A 23,237-nucleotide genomic window follows, 5' to 3' on the forward strand; every position below is an offset into this window, starting at 1 on the left:
CTTACTGTGTAATCTTGGGCACTTTCCTTAACCTCTAAAAGCCACCATTTTCCCATCTGTTACAGAAAAAGGGAATAATACCACCTCAGAGGTACTGGCAGGAGTAAGGTCAATTTACTCCATTTGTTAAAACCCTCAGCACAGAGAAAAGATTCCTTGGTTATTGGCTATCGCAATTACTGTCGTCACACACAGACTAGGGAATCGTGGCTCAAAAGTTTCAGTTATGTGAATCTGTTTACAAAACAGCTACCAAAGCTCAAATTGCTACATGAGAGCTCTTTGCCACGCCTGTTTTAAGAAATTGCTTTGAAATTTTCCATGTATAAGCTAATATGGCATGCTATTAACAACATGTTATTGCTTCTCTAAAAGGAATTATATTGTATATCCGCAGGATGAGACTCCCCACTCCTGGGCTATAATTAGTTCGTGCTCATTGAATAGCAGTTGCACAACTTCCTAGTAATTTGCTGGTATCCTAAATTATAAGGCTGCTTTTTGGAAACGTTTTAGCCTGCATTACTCTTTCCTCTCAGCCTCTTTTAAGTCTGGATCTCCCAAAGCAGAGTGAGAATTCAGTTTCTGTATATCAGAGAGTAGATTCTGAAAGCACCCAGCTCACTCTTCTAAATGTCACCAACAAGGGAGACAGAAAGGTCATGTGTCAACTGAGAACTAAGGCCAACGAGCCCACACGGAACTTACTCTCCCAAGGCTGTGTTTCCATACCTTCTCAGAAACACAGTTGCAAGAACCATCATTAGTTTGTGATGATATTCCATGATGTTCAATTGATTATCAACAGATTGATTAGGCACAATGTGCACAGTTGAGCAAGAAAATTTAAATCAATGGCAAACGCTATCTGATGGGCTTTAAAGGGGTCAGCACCGCTTTTTAATAAGAAGAAAGGAATGCTAGGTTTGGTGTTATTTTCAATGCTACTGAAAGAAAACAGACCTTTAAAATCATAGAGACATTAGGAAATGAAAAGCAGAACAGTTATTTTTTTAAAAGAAAATAGTATCTTATATACAAGTGAAATACATTTGCATTCGCTTAGGACATTTATAGTCAATCGACACTACATAAATTATAGGGACTGCAAATTGAGCAGCAACTGGTTAACAATAGGTAATCTACTCTGTTCTGTAATACGGTATCAGAAACATAACCAAAGGCGTAGCCTCAAAAGGGCATCTGGTGCCAAGCACACTGGTTGTCATATCCAGTCTGCACCCTGAGAACGTATCTGATGCATTTTCATGATATTCAGAAAACAGATGGACAACGGAATACATTACCACATCAGCTGGAGGTGAGTGCCCCTCACTCCGGAGGGTCAGCCGCCTGCTCAGGAGAAAGCCACCGAGGTGGTGAACGGGCTCCTTGCTCTCATTTGTTCTGCCATCGACTCCACTGTACAAGTTTTATTTCCATTTTCTTATCCGATTACATCTTGCTCAGTTCCTCATTACAATTTATAGCAAACTTTGCAGAGCTTTGAGCTGTGTCGTCTTATTAAACATTTATGAAAAATCAATGGTGCTCCACGCACCGCGGTCAGGGTGAGTAGGGAAGTCCACTCGTCCCCAAATCCGGCGACAGAGACTTGACCTGAAAGAAATTTTCATTTTACGAACCAGGGTCCGAGACATAGGGCATTCTTTCCTTTTTCTAAACTACGGCATTTCAAGAATTGCAACCTTGTGAAAATGAGCCTGAGAGGAAAACAAAAGAAGACATTGTTCACCGTTTCTCTCTCTTTGGCTCCTCCCCCAAACAGGACATCATTCTCTGGACCCTGGAGAACCAGGAATCCAATGAGCCAAAAGCAGCCAGGGCGCTCGCTCAAGAAACAGAGACAGACCTGTGCCCACGAGAGAGACACTGACTTGGAGATCAAGGGACAGGCCACACGCGGGAGCTCAGGCGCAGGTGCCCAACTCCTCCCCCACCGCCCCCCTGTAGGGCTTTCTGATGGTTTGTGACTTTTAACAAGATCGCTCCTCATCACTTTGCCGATCAGCAATGCACTCCCGCCCTTCCTCTGCCTGTTCTCTAAAAGGCACCAGATCAGGAACCAGACGTGTTTTAGTTAAAAAGCCAAACCAGGGGCCGGCTCTGTGGCGTAGTAGGTTAAGCCTCTGCCACTGCTGCCCGCAGCCCATATGGGCAGCTGTTGGAGACCTTGCTGCTCCACTTCCGACCCAGCTCCGTGCTGGCCTGGGAAAGCAGCGGAGGATGACCCAAGTGCATCTGGGTGGGAGACCCGGAGGAAGCTCCTGGCTCTTGGCTTCAGATCAGCCCAGTTCTGAACATTGAGGCCATCTGGGGACTGAACCAGCAGATGGAAGACCTCTCTCTCTGTCTCTCACTTTCTCTCTGTAATTCTGTTTCTGAAAACAAAAAATATTAAAATCTTTTAAAGCCAAACGAAAAAGCCAGAGGCAGTGTTTGGAATAGTGACTAAGATGCCACGCGGGAGTCCCAAGAAGTGCTTGGGTTCAAGTCTGGGCTCTGCTTCCGATTCCAGCTTCCGGCCAACACGCACTCTGGGAGGCGGCAGGGGATGGCTCCAGTCCCTGCCACCCACGTGGGAGATGCAGACAGTTCCTGGCTCCTGGCTTTGGCCTGACACAGCCTCTGCTGCTGTGGGCATTTGGGGAGTGAATCAATAGATGGAAGATCTGCCCGCCTCTCCCTCCCTCCCTCCCTCCCTCTCTCTGTGTGTGTCTCTCCATTTCAAATAATAAATAAATATTTAAATTTTCAAGCTCAAGAACTAGGTAAGGAACTGGGAGCAAAGGGCCAGACCGTGCACCCAGCCACCTGCTGGACCCCTCTGCGTAAGTGCCCTCTGGGATCCTCAAACTCATCTTGTCCAAACACCATCCCTTCCCCAGCCTCTTGCTCTGTGCCCTCTCAGTGCCAGGCACCTGCATTACGTGAGAGGAGCCCAGAACCCTCTGAGGTTCCGAGTGTGGCTCCGCTCGGCACCCTCCCTCCTCTCCCCACCCGGATGCCCAGCTCCAAACACTGCAGCTTCCCCACTGTTCTCTCTGCCTCCCCTCCTGGCCATTTAAATGCATGATGAACTCTGATACCACCATGATCAGCCTAAGAAAAGGACTCTGACTCCACACTCCTCTCCACCGAGGTCCTTCTGGGCTCCACGGGGACCAGCCACTTCAGAGAAGGGCCCAGTCCCCCGAGCTGGGGAGCTCAGCTTGCCCCCGGGCCCTGGCCACTTCCCACGTGCTCTGCCTGTGCCAGACCACACGTGAGATTGCCTCTCCACTGACAATGCTTGGTGAGCATACGGGCCACAGGCTCCTTACAAAAATGCCTCCCTCTTGAATGCTGGGCTCTGAGGACTTGAACTTGGATTCTGCTCAGCTCGAAAATGTGATAGCGATCAACCAGAAGCTCTGGAACCCACACACATTATTCTGTTGCCTCCCCTCTGACTTCTAAGGGCTCTAGTGAGCCTCCTGAGAGAGGGCCAGGACGCCCGCACGGTCCACCAGCAGCAACTCGGCGGCTCGGATGCTCCGCAGCTGGCTGAGGCAAAGGCTCCCAAGAGGTCAAAGGGTTAAGACACAACAGATCCTACACAACAGGCCAGTTTCTGGGGCCGATGCTGTGGCGCAGTGGGTTAAAGCCCAGGCCTGCAGTGCCCGCATCCCACATGGGCGGACAGTTCAAGTCCAACTGCTCCACTTGTGATCCCGTTTCCTGCTAATGCCCTGGGAAAGCAACGGAGGATGGCCCAAGTGCTTGGGCCCCTGCACTCATGGGAGAGACCTGGAAGACACTCTTGGATCCTGGCTTCGGATTGGCTCAGCTCCAGCCATTGAGGCCATTTGGGGAGTGGATCGAAGATATCTCCCTCTCTCTCTCTCTCTCTCTCTAACGCTTTCAAATAAATAAACACTTAAAAAAAAAAAAAAAGAGGCCAGCTTCTATTCACAAAAATGCAAAGAATACAAACTGACAGTGGACAGACCTGGCTCCAGGTCCCTGCTCTGTCACTTAGTAAATGAGGGGACTTGGCTACAAAACTGAATCTCAGTGAACTTATAAGCGGTGGTGCTCCTAGGAGAACATCAGCACCACTGGGAAGACCGACGACCTCCAACAGCACCCGGCACAGTCAAAGCTCAACAAGTGCAGGCTATTGCTAATACCAACACACAATCCAACAGGACTGGCTGCCATTATCATTATTCTCTGTATTAAACCCTTTTCCCGCCCTCTGCCTACGGCGCTGGCACACCGGGTTCTAGTCCCGGTCGGGGCGCCAGATTCTGTCCCGGTCACTCCTCTTCCAGTGCAGCTCTCTGCTGTGGCCTGGGAGTGCAGTGGAGGATGGCCCAGGTGCTTGGGCCCTGCACCCCATGGGAGACCAGGAGGAAGCACCTGGTTCCTGGCTTTGGATCAGCGCGGTGCGCCGGCCGCGGCAGCCATTGAAGGGTGAACCAACGGAAAAGGAAGACCTTTCTCTCTGTCTCTCTCTCTCACTGTCCACTCTACCTGTCAAAACAAAATTAAAAAAAAAAAAAAAACCCTTTTCCCACTCTGAAGCCTATTTTCTACATGAATTTTAGAAGACAAGTCTACTCAACTTAATCAGTCAAAAATTAAGATGCATTTTCAAAACCACCCAAGGATCTCCGGCCGTTTCCCAGGATTCGGGCTTCGCTTTCTTTTCTTCCCACTTCCTTTGCGGATTCTCATCCACTTCTTACTGCCTGCCCGCCACGGCCACGTTCCTTCTCCTGAGCGAATGCCATTCCCATTGCACTCTCCCTCCAGAACTCACTTCCGGAGCAAAATCCCACTGCAAACTCGAGGTGGGCCCAACCTAGGGCACCCTATCCGCTTCACCACCGACCGGTCCCAGCACCTGGTGATCACGCAGCTGGGGATGGAGCCGAGGGGTGATGCCGCCCGTCATGGCCAGTGTTTGAGGAGAGGCTTCCGTGCCTTGTTCTCTCTAGCGGGTTCACAGCAGGGTCGCTCGTTTTGTGGGCACTGAGGAATGTGCCCCTGGCTGAGGCTGCCAGTCATCAGCCAGAAGCCAGATGAGAAAGTAGCACAGGGGCAGGCAGAGCCTAGACGGAGGACCTCAGAAAAACAAGCCTCGCCCCGCCCGCCTCTGGGCCTTTCCGTCTTCCCAAGCTGATAAATCGCTCGTTCTCCGAGTCGGGCTGAGCTGTGTCTCCGCAGTCACCAGCAGCTCCGAGTGTTCCGACTGACGCATATGGCTTCAGTCACCTCCCATAGGCTGATGAGCTCCACTGATCTCCCCAGCAAGGGTCTCCTCCCCGCACCCCAGACCCAGACACTGCATACCAACTGCCACTCTGCCAGTATGTCAGTTCCTCTCCTCTCAAAACCTTGCTCCCACTCCTCTATTTTTTTTTTTTTTGGACAGGCAGAGTGGACAGTGAGAGAGAGAGACAGAGAGAAAGGTCTTCCTTTGCCGTTGGTTCACCCTCCAATGGCCTCCGCGGCCGGCGCACTGCGGCTGGCACACCGCACTGATCCGATGGCAGGAGCCAGGTGCTTCTCCTGGTCTCCCATGGGGTGCAGGGCCCAAGCACTTGGGCCATCCTCCACTGCACTCCCTGGCCACAGCAGAGAGCTGGCCTGGAAGAGGGGCAACCGGGGCAGAATCCGGCGCCCCGACTGGAACTAGAACCCGGTGTGCCGGCATCGCAAGGTGGAGGATTAGCCTAGTGAGCCTCGGTGCCGGTCTTCCCACTCCTCTATTTTCAGCTGATTACCACCACCCGCCCACCCGCCTGCCCCCTGGCCAGAATCCACAGAGCCATCGCTGACCCCTTCCTTGCTTTCAGGAATCATCTCCCTGCCGACCCCCAGGTCCAGTGCGTCACCAGGCTCAGTTGCTTGTCCCTTCCACGTCCCCGTGATGAGACGCCCTCCACCCCCCCGCCATTGCCTTAATTCTGCCCAGATTAATACAAAATCCCTGCCCGGGTTCTCACCATCCAATCTGAGCGCTGGCCAACTGTGTGTGCCAAACCCTTTGTGAATTAACTTATTGAATCTCCACAACACTTTGAGTCACAGTTATCCCCAGTGTCTAAACAGGAAACAGACATTGAAGGTGAGGATAGACTTAGACCCTCCCCCCCGCCCCGCCCAGTGTAGTCCTGACCCACCAAACAGCCCCTCTTACATCACATCACTGGGTCACCTAGAACCCTTCAGGGGCTCCCATTTCGCTTAATGAGGCTTCACAATCCAAGCCCTGCCTTGCTGGCTGAACTCCTTTCTCCCCTCCTGTGCCCCTCCCTTTTTTAAGATTTTATTTATTTGAAACGCAGAGTTCTAGAGAGGGAGGGAGAGACAGACATATAGAGTGAGCTTCCATCCATAGGTTCATGCCCCAAATAGCCACAATGGCCAGGGCTGGGCCACACCAAAGCCGGGAGTCAGAAACCTCTTCTGGGTCTCCCACGTGGGTGCAGGGGCCCAAGCACTTGGACCATCTTCTGCTGCTTTCCCATGCCACAGCAAAGAGCTGGATCAGAAGTGGAGCAGCCGGGACTTGAACCAGCATCCGTATGGGATGTCAGCATCACAGGCAGCAGCTTTACCCACTGTGCCACCACACTGACCCCGCCTACGCTGCATTCCTGCCTTCGTGACTTTGTAGGGGATTTTCCTTTTGCCAGAAATTTGTGTTCCAGATTGTGCTCATCTGCAGGACTCACTTCCACTCGTGCTGCAAGACGCGGCCACACTGCAATGCCTCCCCAACACTTCCAGGTATTAGAAGTCAGCCTTGGCCGGCGCCAGCACCGCGGCTCACTAGGCTAATCCTCCGCCTAGCGGCGCCGGCACTCCAGGTTCTGGTCCCAGTTGGGGCTCTGGATTCTGTCCCGGTTTCCCCTCTTCCAGTCCAGCTCTCTGCTGTAGCCCGAGAGTGCAGTGGAGGATGGCCCAAGTCCTTGGGCCCTGCACCCCATGGGAGACCAGGAGAAGCACCTGGCTCCTGCCTTTGGATCAGCGCGGTGCGCAGGCCGCGGCGGCCATTGGAGGGTGAACCAACGGCAAAGGAAAACCTTTCTCCCTGTCTCTCTCTCACTGTTCACTCTGCCTGTCAAAAAAAAAAAAAAAAAAAAAAAGTCAGCCTTTACCAGCTCATCCTGCTTTCAAGCTATAATGTGAGTGCTGTTGCCTCCCCATTAAACATGAGCGGCCCTTCGCTGAGACTTACTCCACAGCGTCCCTAGTGAATGGCACACACACTAGGGCTCAGTAAATGTCTGTAAGCTACAAGAGTGCATTATACATGTGCACGTCCAAAGGGCAGGGAGTGCCTAGTGTTGGCAACCAGGTTAGGAGAACGGACCGCTGCTAAGAATTGACCTGTGAATACTGAAAATTATCACACAGCGTCTCACACTGAAGAAATGAAGTCAATGATTAAAAGTTTACTGAAAGTCTGTTGAGACAATGAGCACTGAACCAAGTAAGTTTTAAAATAATCTTTACAACACAATTGAAAAGCATGCAAAGCGCAATAATACAAGACATAGTATACTCTTGCCTCCATGCAAAAGTTATTAGAGGGCAAGGTTTTCTCAAGAAAAGAATCAACAACCATCTTGGCATTGAGTTGGGGAAGTCAAATTGAGTTAGAATGATTTTATTATCACAGAGAGGAATTGATCCAGTAGGCCAGTCTTCTGAAACTGATCACTCCATCCTGGTGGATCCTCCAAAGGGAGTACAATTTTTCTGACTTTAGCCTTGATTACCACGGGGAAAGGGCTTACAGGAGACGCTCTTCTGATGATCAAACACGTGTGCTGATGCGCCACACCGCATGAGCATGAGCCCCCAAGGACCCCGGTGTTTAGTCATTCCACGGCCAACAGAGTATCATGCCCCACTTTTATGAAGCTCTGTTTATAAATATGGCTGATTGTGCTGTACTCGCTCATACACTGAACTTTTACTGCCTTTTAATCAATTAGCCATGTAACACGGAATCGTGACAACTCACGAAGAATTTCTTTGAGAAAAAAAAGTAGGTAAGCAATATTGCCCAGATTCTAAATGTAAATAGTTTCATGCTATTGATAATGGAGAAATCTTGGTGCAATAAAGACCACTGGGAAAAAGGCCGTGTATACATCTAAAAATGAGGGAAAGTGATGTGAGCAAGGAACCCAACAATGCCAGAAGACCCCTTGCAAATGACAAGACTGTGATTACTAAATATGTTTTCAAGGTCAAGTAAAAACATAAACAATATTCCAGCTACAAGTGCTTAATTACATAGAATCTTATATTTGGTCTTGGACGTGTTTCAGCCCTAATCAAATAAATAAGGTACATTTTTAAATGTTTGCAAAGCTCTAAGCCTGTGTGTGTTTTTTTCCTCCTTTTGGCAATTACACTGGAATATACTGTACTCCCTGGACTTTTTATTACATGTTTTCTGTGATCACACTATATATCAGCTATGTTACAGGGAGACCTGGTGTCAGATTAATACAGCTTTAATCTTGTGCTCTTTTATAAATCAGAGTGCAATATGATGAAAGATTTCTCTATCAAGTTCTATAAGGCAAAAGTGTTTCTCTTAGCGTAATAATTAAAGCAGCAGCTGCAAATATTTACGATCATAAAATAGAATCAAAAACTTAGAATACAGCTGTTAATAAGCAACAATTTTCAATCGAGATGTTCATTTTTGTCTGCTTGTAAGTGTACAAGCATTTATTTTACACACCTTATATGTTCAGTCCCAAAATATTTGAGTGGCATTTGATACCCAGTACAGTGAGTGGGTGAAAACTGGAAATTGGGATGGAATTCAGCTTACCTAAAAATGGGTACTTTCTAAACAGTTAATAAGGGGCTGGCACCATGGCATAGTGAATGAAGGCACCGCCTGTTACACCAGCATCCCGTATCCAAATTCCACCAGTCCATCCACCTTGAGTCTGGCTACTCCACTTCTAATCTACCTTCTTTCCAATGTGCTTGGGGAAAGCAGTAGAGATTGACCCAAATACTCGAGCCCCTGCCAGCCACGAGGGAGACCCTCCGGGTTTCAGTCTGGCACAACCCTGGCCATTGTGGTCATTTGGGGAGCGAACTACTAGATAGAAGATCTCTATCTGCCCACCCCACCCATCAGTTGTTTTTGCCTTTCTTTTTTTAAAGATGTATTTATTTGAAAGTCAGAGTTACACAGAGAGAGGAGAGACAGAAAGGGGGGCGGGGAGAGGTCTTCCATCCGATGGTTCACTCTCCAAGTGGCAGCAACGGACCGGAGCTGCACCAATCTGAAGCCAGCAGCCGGGTCTCGAACCAGCACCCATATGGGATGCCGGCGCTTCAGGCCAGGGCGTTAGCCCGCTGCACCACAGCATCGGCCCCTGTTTTGCCTTTCAAGTAAAGAGGGGCTAGTGTTATGGCACAACAGGTAAAAACCACTGACTGCAACACAGGCATCCCACATGGGCACTGAGTCCAGTCCTGGCTCTTTCTCTTCCAATCCAGCTCCCTGCTGATGTAGCTGGGGAAGCAGCAGCAGATGACCCAAGTGCACGGGCCCCTGCGTCCACGTGGGAGACCAGGAAGAAGCTCCTGGCTTCAGCTCAGTCCAGCCTTGGCTGTTGCGGCCACTTGGATAATGAACCAACAAATGGAAGACCTCTTTCTCTCCCTGACTCAGTCTTTCAAATAAATACAGATTTTTCTTAAGAATGGGTTAATAAATGGGGCTGTGCTGTGGCACAGCGGGTAAAGTGGCCACCTGCAGTGCCGGCATCCATATGGGTGCTGGTTCTAGTCCCAGCTACCCCACTTCCGATCCAGTCTCTGCTACGGCCTAGGAAAGCAGTGGGAGATGGCCCAAATGCTTGGGCTCCTGCACCTGCATGGGAGACCCGGAAGAAGCTCCTGGCTTCAGATCGGCACAGCTCTAGCCATTGTGGCCATCTGGGGAGTGAACCAGGGGATGGAAGACCTCTCTGTCTCTGCCTCTCTGTAACTCTGCCTTTCAAATAAATAAATCTTTTCTAAAAAAAAAAAAAATAAAATAAAGAGTTTAAAAGAACATGACATTCATAACAGTGACTTTATGTAATTCGATGTTTGAGGGGCAGGTGCTACAGCACAGTTGGTTAAGCCTGTGCTTGAAACATCTGCACCCCCTATCGGAGCACCTGTTCAAGTCCCGGCTCCTCCACTTCTGGTCCAGTTTCCTCCCAATGCATCCTGGGAGACAGCAGGTGATGGCCCGAGTGCTTGGGACCCTTGCCACCCACGTGGGAGACCTGGCGTTCCAGACTCCAGGCTTCAGCCTGGCCCGGCCCTGGCTGCTGCAGGCACTGGGGACTGAACCAGTAAACGGACAAAATCGCTTTCTGTGTCACTCAGCCTTTCAAGCAGATGAAAATAGACACTTTTTTAAATCGTTTGAAGGGTCAGTACGTTTTAGGAGGCACAGGAGCCAAGGGAAACCCGATTTCTGAGGGAGGACTCAGAAACGAATTCATCCGCAGTCTCCGACCAAAGCAGAAATCTCAAGTGCGCAGCTTCTCATCGTGTATTTTGGACTTGAATTCTATCTAAATCTCAATTTTAAAAAAAGTATACCACACCCCCGAATAAAGGCAGGAGAAGACAGAACAGGTCTGGCTGAACGGGATGATTTTCCAGCCTACAGTGCTGCAGGGGTGCCGGGAAGTGCCTGCTTCCCTTGGAAACGCCCCCTCCCACCAGGCAAAAAATAACAAATAAAAAAAGGGCCACGCTGCAGAATTGGATTTCCTTAGCTTGGGCTTTTGTCTTATTCTGAAATGCAAAGAACCAGAGGAAAAGGCTGACAAGTACACAAAGTGTCATTTACACTCGAGTGCGAACTAGCCGATTATCCTCTCTCCACTTTTGGTGAGGGATGGAGAGAAATGACGAAGAATCAGGACACCCACAAGGCAGGAAGAGGCGAAATCAATCAGGAAGGTGCCCATCACCGTTCAGCTCATTTGCTCAGTGTTGCGTGGGTGGGTACAAGACCAAGCACCAGGATGTCCTCCACTGGTGAGTTCAGGTTTGCGTTGCTGCTAACCTCAGGTTGATCTCCAAAGGCCTGGAAGCAGTACACTTGGCATCCCTCGCCTCTTCTCCCTGCCAGGTTTGTTTTGCGAAGGTCACTTAATTGGTACTCTGGCTAACAGCTATAAGCGAACATTATCTTCTCCCAGATAATGATAGCATTTAGCATGTGCTAAGTAAAACAGGAATTAACAAAATTCCAGTGGCTTACTTCGATGATAAATAACGAGCCAGTTTAAGGAAGACATCTCTTGGGGAGTGCGGAAAAGCCTGCTGCTGACGGCAAGCTGGCCCGGATGTGCACCTCGGCCCAGGCATAAACAGGAAACAGGGCAGCCCGCGGTGCGGCGGCTCCTCTACCGTGGGCCCGGGGCTTGACCCCTGGCAAAAGCGAAGATCTCTGTCTGTTACATTTCATTGTCCGTCTTTTCAAACTCTCACCCCCAATGGCCCCGAGATCTCGCTGAAACACACGACACACACCGGCAGCTGGTAAAGCGATCTCCCTGGTGCAAACCACAGAGGTGCTGGATGTGCCTTCGCCGCACACACAACACTTGGCGCACACTTGACCGAACTGTTAGCGCTGTCAGCCTCTTAAACACTCTCTACAGAGGGCTGCCCCATTCCCCGTGCATCCCGCTGTCCTAGGTCGGCATTCAATGGACAACCGATTTTTCTTTAAATGTCCACACAGCAGCTAGCCCTTGGCACCTCCTGGAACAGTGCTAAGAAGGCCTACACGCCTATAAACCCGCTGCTCACCACAGGTACCGAAATGACCGGATGTACCAGAACAGTTGTGAAGATGAGAGTCGCCCCACGTGGTAGAGGTGGACCCCGTTTTCTGTGCTCCTAAAGAGTTGCACGTCATTCCTGTCTGAGGACTCCCCAGGCCACCAGGAAAATTCTGCTGTGCCGTGGAAGAGGATTTGTTCCGTACCCATTTTTTTTTTTAAGATTTATTTATTTATTTGAAGGTTAAAGTTACACAGAGGAGAGGCAGAGAGAAAGAGAGGTCTTCCCTCTGATGGTTCACTCCCCAATTGGCCACTACGGCCGGAGCTGCGCTGATCCGATCTTCCAGGTCTCCCACGTGGGTGCAGGGGCCCAAGGACTTGGGCCATCTTCTACTGCTATCCCAGGCCATAGCAGAGAGCTGAATCAGAAGTGGAGCAGCCGGGTCTCGAACCAGCGCCTGTATGGGATGCTGGTGCTTCAGGCCAGGGCTTTAACCCACTGCGCCACAGCACCAGCCCCTCAATACCCATCTTGATCTTAACCCAGAACAAAATTCAATCCTGGAGAAAGGAAAGCCAACGAATCATATTTTTTAAGCACTGGAGTTCCATCACTCAGACCACCCATCTTTTAGAAGGACGTCATTACAAACTTGGGCACAGTAACTTAAAAAAAATTGCACAATTATTTTTTTAAACGTGTAAAATTTAACCCAGATAAAATTATATCACAATTACCTGTTTATATAGATAATATTTTAGTTATTGAGTACGCACATAGCAGGGTCTTTTCTGCTCCTGTTGGAACTGTAGGACAAACTAGAAACAGGATGCTTTTAGTATGTCCTCATTTGTTTAGGTAAAGGATGACAAGAGAAATCAGAGGAGGCTAGCAGAGTGAACACAGGCACAGTTTTTCTAGATTTTTCTTTAACAAGAAACAAGCGGGACCCCCTTCACACTGGCATTGTTATTAATGGCGACAGTCAGCCTTCAGCGAGACAGGCGGTGCGTCTGGAATTTGTACAGGAGGTGACATAAAGGGGTCAGAGGAAGACGACAGAAAAACGTAGGTTTATCACTCATGTATATTAATCCCCAATAAGACAGGGCCTGATAGCGCAGCGCCTGGAGGAAGACAGCAACAGCATTGCTGCGCAAACATCCCCAGGAGGAGCGCCTGCGGGAGCCGACAGCAGCCACGGTCCACCCACCCGCGCCACGCCCACCAGAGAAGGGGTCTGCTTTGTGTTTACTGGGTCCGGAGCCCAGGCTCCAGTAGACAACCCACAAAACAGAACGGGGGGCAGGCTGCTTTAGTCTGAATTGGTGTAGCTCCTGGACGTTATTCAACCTCCTGACTTCTTGTGGACTTGGCCGCCCATGGGTGCTAAGGGCACGAGCGCACAGGCACGGGGACTGTGAAAGGCCGGTCCCAGTGGCCCACGGCGCCCGGCACCTCCGTGGTGACACAATATAAACCTCACTACATGAAATCCTGGAAGTTGATGTAAACAGCTTTTAATAGCAGTGAACATTTGTTCGCTTTGTTTACACCATCTGGATGTTCCATTGTGTTCGGTTCAACACCGACTGCCGCCGGGTGACAGTTGATATATGTTAAGTACAAGCAAAGTGCCTCGGCCCACTCTGGGGACCTTCGCGAGAACTTTCCAGTGTTTTCTAGAATATTCTGTCAGATCGCAGTCGCGTCGCCTGCATCCTTAATGGCCCCGTGCCAGCGTCCTCAGGCTTTTTTTTTTTTTTTTTTTTTTTAATCAAAGGAGAGTTTTGCTTTTACAGTTTGAAAGGTTAGGGAAGCTATGCCAAAGTTCTCCCGGGCAGCTTGGAGAGCACGGGCTGACAGGAATGATTTTCAACACAGAGCAAAGAATAAAGACTCCCGGGATCCTAAGAGATTCCTAGCTTTGCTTGTTTAATATGCAATGTGTCTGACACACAAGGCATTAAAACCCAACCAAAAAAACCCTCACCCGTCACCATAGACCGGCCGGGTTTCTGAAACGGAGCATGGCTCCTTGAAAGCACAGCCCTGCACCTGCGCTCGCCGCGGGGCTGTGCACCTGTGCTTCCCAGAGAAAGCAGCCGGCTCCTGGTCCTCCCCAGGCTGCCTGCCACTCCAGGCAGGGAGGCGGGGAAGGAGGGCGAGGGAGACCACCCAGCACTACTGTGCGCCAAGGTGACAGAGGCACGGCTGCAGCCCAGCAGAGGGAAGCAGGGGCGGGACCACCTGCCCTCCTCAGCCCCCCAGCTGGTTAATCTGCAAGGGCAGACTTGCTCCTCCAGACTCTGCACCCACGGTGGCCACAGCTGCCCCAGTGAAGCTGGGGAGGGAGACGGCCTCCCAGCTGGGGGTGCTCGAGGTGACCACACAGCCCTGTTCATTTAAGAAACTCAGTGAACAGAATTTTACTTTACTGTGGACTGCGTGGAAAGTTAGGCACGTCTGAGGGAGCCTCCAAAAGCTCATGGAATGAACTGCCCAGATCTCACACGCTGTTGGCACCAAAGTGATCTGATTCCACTTTTCTGCAAACCTAATGAAGTACCCTCATAAAAGTAATGACTGGGTCCCGGACTGGTTTCGTTGGAAGCATAATGAAGCCTCTGGTATTCGGGGCCCTGCCAAATCTCCGTGGACAGTAGACATGAGGGCAGAAATCTTGGGTCTAAGCAAAGTCAATGATGTATACGCCCTAGACACAGGACTGGAACTGTGGCACTTTCTCCTTTATCTTTTTTTTTTTTTTTTTAATATTTATTTGAAAGGCAGAGTTACAGAGAGGCAAAAGGAGAGGGAGAGAGGGTTTGGGGGAGAGGGGTAGGTCTTCTATCTGCTGGTTCACTCCCCAAATGGCCACAGTGGGCAGAGTTGGGCTGATCTGGAGCCAGGAGTTTCTTCCAGATCTCCCACATGGGTGCAGGGGCCCAAACACTTGGGCCATCCTCTACTGCTTTCCCAGGCCATAGCAGAGAGCTGGATCAGAAGTGGAGCAGACGGGACTTGAACCAGCGCCCATATGGGATGCCGGCACTGTAGGTGGCCACTTTACCTGTTATGCCACAGTGCCAGCCCCATATCTTTATCTTGGGTGGCAGGAAAAGGCAGCCAGTAAAGAGGGAATGATGGGGGGCCGTCGCCGCGGCTCACTAGGCTAATCCTCCTCCTGCGGCGCAAGGCACACCAGGTTCTAGTCCCGGTCGGGGCGCGGGATTCTGTCCTGGTTGCCCCTCTTCCAGGCCAGCTCTCTGCTGTGGCCAGGGAGTGCAGTGGAGGATGGCCCAAGTCCTTGGGCCCTGCACCCCATGGGAGACCAGGAGAAGTACCTGGCTCCTGCCATCGGATCAGCGCGGTGCGCCGGCAGCAGCACACCAGCCACGGCGGCCATTGGAGGGTGAACCAGCGGCAAAGGAAGACCTTTCTCTCTGTCTCTCTCTCACTGTCCACTCTGCCTGTCAAAAAATAAATAAATGAATAAATCAAATTAAAAAAAAAGTGGGAATGATGGGGAACAGATAGACCCATCTGTGAAATGGGGATAATTAAGACACCATCATAAACTTCTAAGGTGTAACTGAGATAGCAAATGCGGACACCTCATGCAATGTGGCATTTCAATAAATGTTGGTTGAAAATTGATCACTGGACAATTGATCACTGAAAATCTGATCATGTGACGTTGTTTTATACTCAGTCAGGATCACACCAAGATGATTTGTAAAACACATTCTCAAAAGCCAGCACTGTGGCACAGCAGGTTGAGCAGCTGTCCTGCAACGCTGGCATCCATGTGGTGCCGGTTCGAAGCCCAGGTGCTCCACTGCTGATCCAGCTCCCTGCTGATGCGCCAGGGAAGGCAGAGACGGCCTTGGGCCTGGGCCCCTGCTCCCGCGGGGGAGACCTGCGTGGAGTCCCAGGCTCCTGGCTTCAGCCTGACCCTGACCCAGCCCCAGCTGCTGTGGCCTTTTCAGGGAGTGAAACCAGCAAATGGAGGTTCTCTTTCGTTCTCTCTTTGCCTTTCAAATATTAAATAAATCGTTGGGGGAAAAAAGGCATTTTTAAACAGCTAAATAAGTCATTTTTAAAGCAATGTATGTTCTAGTGAACAAATTATACCAGTATAAATTCCATTTATGGATCAAATTATGTACAAGAACAGAAAAAACTTCAATTGCTCTTAAAAATTGCCCTTTATCTCTTAATTTTTTTTCATGATTACATATTAAGGAAATAAACCCCATTCAACTGTTCAAAAGAAAAGAGCACACAGAAACGGAAACACATACATTATCTTTTACGTCTGGTCAACAGAATTTATGGTGCATTACTGGGTACTCTGAAGGTGACCGCTCTGAGGATGATTTTTGTAGTGCCTAGAACGGCACCTGGCGATTACAGAATGATCAGTATCCACTGAATTATCAAAAGAATTCTTAAAGCACTCAGATACGTACTTCTACAATAATTCTAAAATATGACAATCTCAAGTTTCTACAAATACCAAGCAGGATCGCTACAGCAAATAACACTGTGAGTTCTAATGCACAATAAACAATAGCAAAAGCTGCTCCTTTAAAGTTTTGTCAGAACTTAGCAGATTTTCAAAGGATGGTGACTTAGATACACACGAAACAACGGTCATTTATGGCACTGTGGCGTAGCGGGTAAAGCCACCGCCTGCAGTGCCGGCATCCCAAATGGGCGCTGTTGGGAGTCTCAGCTGCTCCTCTTCCACTCCAGCTCTCTGCTGTGCAGTGAAAGATGGCCCAAGTCCTTGGGCCCCTGCACCAGCGTGGGAGATCCAGAAGAAACTCCTGGCTTTGGACTGGCACAGCTCTGGCTGTTACAGCCAACTGGGGAATGAACCAGTGGATGGAAGACATCTCTCTCTCTCTCTGCCACTGCCTCTCTGTAACTCTGCCTTTTAAATAAATCTTTAAAAAAAAACAATGGTCATTTAAAACACCCATCATGTTTATTTCCCATTACATCACATTCCCAAACATTGCAGAGTTCACATGTGCTTTTATCCGGACCATCTCACTGCAAACAACCCGTCTTGATGCCTTTTTTTCCAAAATACAATGCAAAGGAGACTGCTTTAAAGAGTCCCTATCGGTGAGCTACTAGAAACGTATTCATTTTTCCATTCGCTTTTTGCCTCTCAAACCAAGCTCCACCCACAGCAGTAGGCTCTGAGCAAACAGCTTCCGGAGCACAGTCTCCCCAGGGCGGCCCCAGTCCTCTCCTTCTGTGTGCTCTTCAGGGGTGGCCTGGGTGTTGGGGTCTAACTGACCTTGAACTTGAGAGCACCTTTAGGACTGCCTCAACAGCAGTGGGAAGGACACTGCATGATTTTGGAGGCGAGAATTTTTAAATGCCTTGTCTCTTGGGCACTGTCACCCGCTGAGGCCCGCCACGAGGAGAGCCCTGCCCCACAGTCCTGGCTGAGGTCCCGTGTGACACTTGGCACCAGCCATCTGAGCCTTTGGTCACCAAGAAAATAAACCTGCTGTTGTAGACCACCGCGCCTTGCCGTGGCTCACTAGGCAGAAACGGAGAGCGGATGTAGTTTCTGAGACTAGAATTTTAGGATTCTACAAAGCAGTATGTAGATTCATCATCCGTAATACTTGGCTTAAGTGGTTGGTGGAGCACAATCACTATTTGTGCGACTTGCTAGAAATAGGATTAAATTTTAGTGCTGAACAATTGAATTGAAGCGCTTATTGAACTTCATATTTCACTAACAAAATGCAAACAATTTAGGGTTTACTTACGCTTTCTTAAAGCTGTCCATAATAGAGGCTATGAAATGACCAAGTAGCCTTGAGTAATTAGAACATATCAATAATACTAAGTCAGCTGAGAAAACTTTGCCAGATTCATTCAGAAAAAAATTGGAAGACATTTTCCTGAGACATAAAACCCAGTTATTGATCAAATGAAGGAATATAAATGGAAAATCACTTTGAAACTCGTAAATCATCTAAGAGAAGTTGAAATTCTAAGACACATACCCACACACAAAACTTATCATTTCAAAGTCTGACGGCTCCAGTTAGATTGTAAATAATACATTTATAAATTCATTAATCCTTTTTAAAATTCTAGGCTAATGAAAAATAGTGCATTTTTAAATAGCTACTTTGGCAGCAGGGGATTGGATGAGATGACCTTTTAAAGTTCTTTTCAGGGCCTGTGAATCTGAGAAGTACAAGCTGCCTTGCCATCTACAGATTCCAGATCACAGAGGATGTTTAAGCCCGATTTCAATTATTTAAATTCTGTGCTTTTTACGAAAACGAAAAACATAGACTTCGATGCCTATGGTAATGAAAAAATAATTAAATCATTTCATAATAAATAGCATTGACATAAAGATCAGTAGTTTCTCCAAAACTTGAATATGATTTGCTTCTGATTTTGCAGATTATTATCGAGTATATGTAATACCCGAAATGTAACAATCTTTTAACAACCACAAACAAAACTATGCAGTTTTTAAAACACAACAATCATATTTCCATGCAGGTCCCCAAAATAAGTAGCAAAATAGATCGTGATCTCACACGGAAGATGTCTTACTGAGGGGACTTTGTAAAAGTGTCAAATGGGATCATATGAATATTCATGACTTCATCTGCATAAGCACTTGAAGAGCCTTATTTGATTCTTCAATTTTCCATATTAATTTTCTGTTTCAATATTTGCTACCTCGGAAACAAAAACAGCAACTCATTAGATACTCAAAGGAAACCCTGGAAGTCCAGGTTTGATCAAGCGCAGTGGTAGCCACGAGTGAGGGCCTGTGCCGGCGGAAAACGTAACGTCGCTAGTTTTTTTAAAAAAGTGAAGATGCTAATTCTGCTGATGAAGATATTGTTGTTCCCCTCTTGTGCCCTATTCATTATGCAAGACTGCAGAATATGAAGTGTGGATGTGTGATCCGGGCTATCTAATGATCTCCCACACCTGCTCATCTGGTACGATTTTAATTAACACTCCAAGGAGGTTTGTCAAGAGTAATCAAAAACATTGTCGCTTATAAAGCTGTGGCAAGAAATCAATAGTTTTCATCAGAAAAGGTGAGGTCTGGCATAACTGAACCATTTAATTGCTTCATTCCAATAAACAAAAACTGCACATTTTAATGACTTGATTCGGGAGATCAATATCTGGCCACATATTGCATTAAACAGCAACATGTGGGGGGATATTTGTAGTCATTTCCATTCCGAAAGCAGCATTCTTCTTTTTTACTTCATCCCGAGTGGCAATAGGCCGGTGCGCCTACGCGGGGCTGTGATTTATATCAAATGAGTGACCTCTAGGGCCGTAAGACCAGAACGGGTGACTGGTTCTCAATGGTAAGCCACTGGCACTTGACAAAGTGCCTGGAGCAGAATGAATTTACTTCTCTTTTCCTCAATCATCAACAGGCTCTGCCCTGACCCCCATGCTGACTCCTATAACAAGATCTCCTGTCGCTGCCTGAAAAATTTACTGTCGCGTCTACTTCTCATTGAGCTCGAGTGAGTCCCTCTGTCACCTTCAGTGAACTGAGTCTGGAGGAGATTTAACTAAACACCGCTCCGAGGTGAAAACCTGAATAAGGAGATTTCTGAGAACGCAGGCGGCGTCCCAAGGCGTCTGGCTCCCAGCAGCTTGGTTTTCTAAAAACCTGCCTTTGTGCTACATTTAATTCAAAGCAACATCGGGGCCCCAAAACTCCTGTGTCACATGGTGCCATGGACGCAGAACTCTGGTGAACCCTGACTTTAACAAGGATCTGCTTGTTATCGGTTGCCATCAGAAGACCGACATTCATACAGTGTGTCATTTTGAAGGTTACTTGAAAACGAGATTTCTTATGAACCATCAAAAACCATTGTATGTGATATATACACACGGGGTACCCCCGTGGGATGCCCCAATAACACACGCGTATGCGAGGGGAAATAAAGACATCAGCTTCAACAATTTAAGCCGTTCAATGCACTGGGGACATCTTCCTTTCGCAGGACATTTTAAGATATACTGTCAATAAGGAATTTTCAGCCACAACTTGGAAAACCCAAGGTCTGAACCATCACCATATAACAACCTTCCCCAGGAATCAGCCACACAAAGCACAGGCCCACATTTGTGTAACACACACACACACACACACACACACGCCTTTTAACACTCAGCTTCAAATAATTACGCGATCAAAACGAACATTTGCAAAAAACCCCGTGTCAACAATGAGGCAATTAAAAGACTGATGTGTGATGGTTTATTCCATCTCACCAAAATGCCTTACGCAAAAATTTCCACTCCCTCTTTAATTTTCAATTCTTCCACCCACCCTGCCTCACAGCTCCTGGCTATTGGCTTTTACAATCTGTCCCTAGGGAGCGAGGAGTTATTACCCCTGTCGATGGAAGAGAAAGGGATGTTATTCCCTTGTCACCTTCCCCGGCTCCAGCAGATCCGGGCGCTGATGGATAGCCTGCGTTGGAGCAAGGCGGCTACGATGCTGTTCGTCCTGGGGCCTGTCAGATCCATCTACCTGTGCCGCTGGCATTACTTACTGGAGCCCGAGTGACACTCAGTGTCCCCAGAGTCGGCCGAGCAGCTGCAGAACAAACACTGCGTGGGGCATTCTCGATGGACTCAGTGCCACCTCAAACGGCCGAGCCTTAGCGGGGAGGGCTCGGGTCGTCCACGCCCCTCAGCCACGGAGAGGACAGCGCACGTGTCGGGGCAAAAGGCCCTGGAACCGGACCACGTTTATTGTGGAAGGTACTGGAGATAAAATATACCCCGTGGCTGAAGCAAACGCTGCGCAAAGTTCAACAAATGTGCTTTAGGATGCCGGAAACCATTCGATTCTTTAATGATCTCATTACGTCACGGCAATTGAGAAACTGGGCGCTTCATTCATAACTCCCAGGCCTATGTTTTTGTTATCTCTTTCCCTGATTCAAGATATGAATAACTGCTTCCATTGTCAAAGAAAAATCACAACAATTTCCATGGCTAGAAAGTCGATGTTAATTTCTAGAATTCAGCCTGAGTTCCCCCAGGCTGAAACACACTCGCTTGGGCCCTAGGCCATGACACTTTCCTGACAAAGCATTGCAGAACTTTTCATTCCCTTTGTTTTTAGTTTGCACCTCATGTCTGTCTGCACCCAGGGCGAGTCCACAGTGGCTGCTCTAGAAGCCCCTGCAGCCCAGCCTGACCGCCGAGCAAGGGGAGAGGGCCAGGTGCTGATGCTGTCAGTAACCAGGGCCTGGGGCCAGGGACTCTCAGAGTCTTTGATCACCCGCCCCTTTCCGTGGGGAAGAACTTCACGTACGGCCATCATACGCATGTCTATTGACATATAAATTACACGCCATTACAGGTTGCATTGCTTAGCCGAAACTCACAGAAACAAACATGTTTCAAATTTCCCAATGTTAGCAAGATAACAAGACTGCAGAGAGCCTCCGGGAGAAGATTTCTACAGAGATGTGCATGACTAGTCTGATCATTCACACAAATTTGCATTTGATAAAGGCACCAAGACCTCTCAACAGTTCAGGTCTGTTTGGGTTGTCAAATGAATTAAAAAAAAAAAAAAACAAAAAACAAAAAAAAAAACAGCAATTTCTGGCGTTCTGAATACCGTGAGTGCACATAAGGGATTGTGAACATTTACCTTAGATATGGTATAAAATATACACTTAAAAATGATAAAGGGGGCATTATTGTGGCATAGCGGGTAGCACCACCGCCTGCGATGCTGACATCCGGTATGGGCACAGATTCATGTCCCGGCTGCTCCACTTCTGACCCAGCTCTCTGCTATGGCCTGGGAAAGCAGTAGAAGATGACCCAAGTCCTTGGGCCCCTGCACCCACGTGGGAGACCTGGAGGAAGCTCCTGGCTCCGGATCTGCCCAGCTCCAGCCATTGTGGCCATTTGGGGAGTGAACCAGCAGATGGAAGACCTCTCTCTGCCTCTGCCTCTCTGCCTCTGCTTCTCTGTAACTCTGCCTTTCAATTAAATAAATAAGTCTTAAAAAAATTACATCTTTAAAAGAAGGAATCACATCAGCCATGTTCTTCTTGACAAGTACTTCTTCCTTTGACCCTGGGCGGGACCAGTTACCATAGCGATATCCCCCAAGATGCTGCAGGTCCACACTCCATCCCGCAGACCCCAAGGAATTCCACTGGCGTGTAATTTATGTTTATTTCATGTCAGCAGTTAGCAACATTGTCCTGAGCCTCCTCCTTTGCAAGACAAATGGGCCTTGGACACCCAGGATTTGGAGATGCCTGGCTCTTGGCCAGGGGGACTGCCCTAAGCACCAGCAGTGAAGGGGAGAGTCCCAGTCCCCTAGAAATGTCTCCTAACAAAGCGAGATGGGCACCCTTTGCTTCCACTGTGCAAGGTGTCTGTGGGCATATTTTAGTTTTGTCTCTCACTCACAACCTAGATTCAGGGAAAGTCCAGACGATGCCTCACCCAAATTGGATGGGCCATGGTTACAGAAGCCCCTAACCTGTCAGGGTCACTCCAGCTGAGTTTACAGGAAATAACTCAGCCCCTACCGGTGCCTGGAGGTCTGGCAGAAATGCAACACCAGCCCAGGTGGAGTTCAGATTTTCTTACAAAAAAATTCAAAAAAAAAAAGAAACATACCATGAACTTGTTTTACTTGCTCCTAAATACTCACTGCAGAATAATCCAGGAGGTATCCCGTGACCTGGGCCCGAGTCTTCAGAGTGCAGCGTTAGCTTTACCCACGCAGCCCGTCTCAGGTTGGGCCGCGGGTGTTCTCTGGAAGCAGTGGCCGTGATTTTAGGTTGCATAAAATGAAAGTCAAAAATGTAGATCCTAGGCCGGTGCCGTGGCTCACTAGGCTAATCCTCCGCCTAGCGGCGCCGGCACACCGGGTTCTAGTCCCGGTCGGGGCGCCGGATTCTGTCCCGGTTGCCCCTCTTCCAGGCCAGCCCTCTGCTGTGGCCCGGGAGTGCAGTGGAGGATGGCCCAGGTGCTTGGGCCCTGCACCCCATGGGAGACCAGGAAAAGCACCTGGCTCCTGGCTCCTGCCATCGGATCGGTGCGGTGCGCCGGCCGCAGCGCGCCGGCCGCGGCGGCCATTGGAGGGTGAACCAACGGCAAAGGAAGACCTTTCTCTCTGTCTCTCTCTCTCACTATCCACTCTGCCTGTCAAAAAAAAAAAAAAAAAAAATGTAGATCCTCGAGTTGTTCCAAGTAGCCAACCCCACCTTGACCTTGTCTGTCCTTTCTCCAGGAGAAACCCCACCATCAGTAACCCCCACCCCCGGAGTGTTGTGTGGGTGCCGGCCATCACA

At 48.8% G+C, this 23,237-nt stretch overlaps 1 long non-coding RNA gene across 1 annotated transcript in view; it reads right to left on the bottom strand.

Annotated features, from left to right (window-relative positions):
• LOC108178227 (uncharacterized) overlaps positions 1 to 23,237 on the bottom strand; it is a 138,320-nt gene that overhangs the window by 56,424 nt on the left and 58,659 nt on the right. Inside the window, exon 2 of the long non-coding RNA XR_011381249.2 lies at positions 1,308 to 1,620. This is a non-coding gene — a long non-coding RNA (uncharacterized LOC108178227). The remainder of the gene's footprint in view (positions 1 to 1,307; positions 1,621 to 23,237) is intronic.

The sequence above is a fragment of the Oryctolagus cuniculus genome, chromosome 13 (genome assembly GCF_051225735.1).
Source record: "Oryctolagus cuniculus isolate XC-2025 breed Fujian yellow rabbit chromosome 13, ASM5122573v1, whole genome shotgun sequence".
In the NCBI taxonomy this organism is placed as follows: Eukaryota; Metazoa; Chordata; class Mammalia; order Lagomorpha; family Leporidae; genus Oryctolagus; species Oryctolagus cuniculus.